The following is a 5,000-nucleotide window of genomic DNA, read 5'->3' on the forward strand; positions in this document are numbered from 1 at the left end:
CCCACCCTCACTCTAAACTTCCTGTTAGCAAGGAAGCTTTGTATGAAGGTAGGCAATGCTCCTCTTAAACCAATGTCATAAAGCTTCATGAGTATGCCATGCTTCCAAGTAGTATTATAAGCCTTTTCAAGGTCAAAGAAGACTGCTAACATATGACGTCGCTGTGTGAAGGAATTCTGTATAGCAGTTTTCATCCTTACAAGTGCATCTGTGGTCGATCTCAGTTTCCTAAACCCATATTGATATGGAGTCAGTACGTTTTCCTTTTCTAGCAGCCATGTCAACCTGAAGTTTACCATTTTCTCCATCAACTTGCAGATGCAGCTGGTGAGAGAAATTGGTCTATAATTCCCTGGTATAGAAGCATCCTTGCCAGGTTTTGGGACAGGAATGATTATAGCTTCTTTCCATGTGGATGGCACTGTGCCCTCCCTATAGATCCTATTGAATAGATCCAACAGGAACGTTTGGGAACTCTCCGGTAAGTGAGATATCATTTGGTATGGAATATCGTCATTTCCTGGGGCAGTCTTACGGCAGAGCTGCAAAGCAGATTCCATCTCCTTGTGCAAAAATGGCAGGTTGTATGGAAGTTCTGCTGCAGTGCTACTGAAGAACGACAGTGTGTGTCGTTCCTGTTCAGCCCGAAGAGTGGAAAATTGGGCAGTGTAAGATGCTCCAGAGCAGATCTCTACCATGGATTTTACCAGCTCATATGCAACATCTGTTTTGTCTATCAGGATTATACCATCTATTTTCAGAGCAGGTGGTGGTATTGATGTGCTCTTTCCAGCGATATTACGTATCTTGTCCCATACCCATGCTAAGGGGGTCCCAGAGTTAATTAAGGTGACATATTGTCTCCACGATGTCCACCTAGCCTCCTTTAGCACTCGCCTGGCCTTGGCTTGGGTCTTTTTATACTGGATCAAGGTTACATCGCTTGGGCATCGTTTCAACTGCCTCAATGCAGCTTTTCTTGCTCTGACAGCTTGTTGGTATTCATCAGACCACCATGGTATCGGAGGTCGACGGTACTACCCGCTACTTCTGGGAATTGATGTTTCTGTTGCAAGGTGAATTCGTGATGTGAAGTGATTAACAGCATCTTGAACTCACTGGAAATCATTCACAGATCCTTGCAATACTGCAGTTGATCTAAAAAGATTCCAGTCTGCATGTTCAAGTCGCCATCTCTGCACTCTATTGGCTGGAATACCATTCACCTCCTCCAAAAGTATTGGATAGTGGTCACTTCCATGTAAGTCTTCCATGACCTGCCAAGTGAAATTCAACTGTGGATCAGGTGAACGAATTGACAGGTAAATATTGGAGAATGTCCCAGTTTGAATTTGGAAATGTGTGGGTGCTTCACTGTTCAGTAAAACTGCATCTACTCTTGAGATCAAGGACTCCAAGGCCCCTCCTCCCCAGAGGTGATGCCGACCAATGAAGTCCCCCCAAGAGCAGAAATGGATAAGGCAACTGCCCAAGCAAATCCTCCAAACCATCCATGTTGAGATTATGTGGAGGGAGGTAGATGTATGCAATAGTGCAAGGTCGCGCCAGGCCCACTCTCACAGCCCCTACCCGCAGTGTCGTCCACAGGTGGATGTCCTGGAAGGGAACATCCCGACGCACCACCACTGCTTCTTCTCCATGAGGTCCACCATCAAAGGTCCCACAATGGGCTTGAACTTGGAATCCCCTCAGGGAAACCGGACGATTCTCCCTGATCACAATCTCTTGCAGGCACACACAAACCGGACCACATGAAGCTATCAGATGCTGCAGCCCCCCCCCCCCCCCCCCATCATGCATAAATTCCCCGACAACTCCATTGGACCAGGGTATCCAGCTCCTCAGGTTGACAAACCACCTCATAAGATGCTTGACAGCATCCATGGTGAAGGCCCCAGGGGGTGTGGGGGCAGGCTGCTGCCAGGCTGCTCCTTTCCAGCATCTTGGGAGTACCCCTCGATGGGTTGTTCAACTGTGGAAACAGCCTCCACAGGCACCCCCTGGACAGGCTCAGAACCTCCCCGCTTGGGCAAAGGGCAGACCTGAGCCCTCGGTTCAGGAGCACTCCGTCCAGCAACGGAGGCCCCTGCGGACGTTGTAGCCTCAGGAGCCCCGCCTGGCGGCTCCAAAGACCCGACCCTATGAAGAGTCTTTTGAACATGCTTAGGATTCCTCTGCCTGTGCAAAGGGCGTACCTGAGCCCCCACTTCAGGGAGATTCTGTCCAGCAGCAGAGGCCCCCGTGGATGTGGTGGCAGCCGAAGCTGTCACCACTGAGGCCGCTGAAGCCCCAACCGAAGGCCTCAAAGACCCCACTTTTGGAGGAGGAGTCTCCTCAACAGAACCCCCACTTCCACTCCACCCCAGTGCAACTCACCAGAGGCTCTTTCAGCATTTGCGAACTGAGGCTCAAAGGTGTGTGGTATTAGAAGCATTGGAGGGCAAGGGATGGCGGGAAGGAGGATGGGCTAGAACTGAGGCAAAGGAAGTGCCGGCTCCATGACCTGGCAGCGGAAGCACCGCATAGGGCCGGGAACACACGGCCCCACCTTGAGGTGGCACCACGCCAATTTAACCGATTCAGGCAGGACTAATGATTCAAAAGCTATAAGAAGAGCTGGTGTCGACTGTTCCAAACCATCAACTTTCTTCTTAAAACGTTTTACTGCCACTATATATAAAATTCTTTAGTTCATCTAAGTTTCTCCTCAGAATACCTCATCAGGTCACGGGAAAAGACAATTCCCCTACACTGATTGAGGGTTTTGTGATGAGACTTGAGCCCCAGGAATGTCGCATATTGCACGCAGACGGTCACTCTCGTCTGGTGACGAAACCTCAACCATCAGGCTACCATCTCGCTGTGGGATGATGCGAGGATCACGTTGACATACCTCAACTATCTTCCGATCAAGATCCATGATAGATACACCATCAATGGTCTTCACTACTAGAAATTTACTATATGATTCACTTTCATATTTACCAGGTAAGAATTCCTTAATGGATTGAGGAGGACTTTTCTCCTTCTTACCTGGTTTGGGACTCGGGAACCATTATGATTCCCAATCTTACCCTTTGGAATCTGGTAAGGTACCAGAGTGACATGTGATGTTCCAGAGGGATTGGCTGGGGGTCGTCAGGGAGGGAGCAAGTTCTTTGTAAATTTGGAGAAATAATACAAATTATAAATCTTCATTTCCTCACCCCCCCCCCCCACCCACCATGGAGTCCAACGAGGGGAAGCAATAGTTGGGACTCAAATTTTCCCAACAGCCACAGGGGTAGTGAGGAAATATGTACAATCACTATTACAGTGCTGATGGTAGTCGCAGGACCTGTGCGGTACCGACTGCCAGTGCCTACTTGACCCTATCCATATTCGTCCAGCCGATTCACATTAGGAGTATTTGCCTTTCGTGCAATTTCTTGCCATGATGAACGCTCCTCGGAACTAGACCAGAACTGATTTTTTTTTTTTTTTTTTTTTTTTGCGAGTAAGAGTAGTACTGCTGTGACATTCACTGCATGGTCAGGATATGTGTTCCATAGATAAAGTGCAATAACGCAGCTGGGATGCAACAGCTGTCTGAGGGGCATGGAGGAACTCTAAATGTCAAGATGGCCTTTAACATAGAAATACCTGTGATGTGATAGAGCTGCTGCGGGTCCTGTTAGAAATTACATTATCGAAATAAAATTATTAAAATAAAAATTATAATATAATAAATAAACTAGTGACGCTTGCGCTTTCGGATATCGAATGGTATGGTTGACTTTGTCATATTATGCGATTTTTTTTGTTCGTGCATGTAGGCATATTAATCTATATAAATGTAGGCTAGGTATAACTGTATTTCAAGTTCATTTTCTATAAGTAGAGTATACTAAAAAGTTTAAAGTACTCTTCTAGTCACATGTATAATCCCATAAATGGTTAAAGTATATCCAAGTATATCTGGAACAAGAACAGGCGATTTTCCGTTTAGGCAACTGCCTTCCTGGGGCGGATTTCCAATTGACGGAGTTACCATTTCCATTTCGTTTTCCTTCGATCTGGAGCCGCTTTATCTTTATGGAACATTAAAATATAAAATCGGCACACTAATATTCTCTTTTGTCTCTCAATTTCAAAAATGTTCTCGTATGAGTAGCAACTTTGTCTTTTTATATCAACAGTTTTTCCCAACGTCTATGTGTGCAAATAACATAAAAAAACAAACAAAAAAAAATCCTATTGTGGCAAACACGATAGGGAGGGAGCTTGAGCTCCCTTCCTCAGCTGGACCAGTTTTGCGGTGCCCCCCCCCCCCCCCCCTCATTGACCAGCTCACTGGGAGGGATGACCAAATGGTTCCTATCAAAGATGGTTATCCTGTGGATGGGATTGGATCTCCCCTGGCCTTTCCCCAGGGGGTTTCACCAGGTGTTTGCTGTGCATAGCACCCTTGTGAACTGTGGAATGAGAGTCCTGGAGGTTGAGCGATGCCGTGTATGAGTACGCCCTCCGGCTAGCAACACGCCTCTTTGGTCCCGTGTTGCAGGAAAATAGCCTGATCCTGGCGGACACAGACTCTGAGGGAGAGTCTGGATCCCTTTGGCATTTCCCACAGTGTATTGTTAAATTTCTCTATAAACCTGAAAGCTTCGACAATGCCTAGCAGTTGCTCAGAGCATTGGAGATGCAGAGACAAATACGGTTGTCAATCTGGGTTGACAGAGATCAGGGCATGACCATTGTCCCTAAAGGCCAAGCTACCCTGAAATTCCTGCAGGATACGCAATATTGATTGATTGATTATCTAAAATTATCTGACGCATCAACAGCTAAGATTATTAGCAGCAAACACGTTGTTAGATTGAAATGTTAAGATATCTAAAATGTTAAAATCTATCATTGAATATTATAATAAAAATCAAAGCATAAATATTTTGCTCTAAATGTACAAAATTATTGCATAAACAATATGCATATGTAAA

Source organism: Penaeus chinensis, chromosome 40, assembly GCF_019202785.1.
Source record: "Penaeus chinensis breed Huanghai No. 1 chromosome 40, ASM1920278v2, whole genome shotgun sequence".
NCBI classification, from domain to species: Eukaryota; Metazoa; Arthropoda; class Malacostraca; order Decapoda; family Penaeidae; genus Penaeus; species Penaeus chinensis.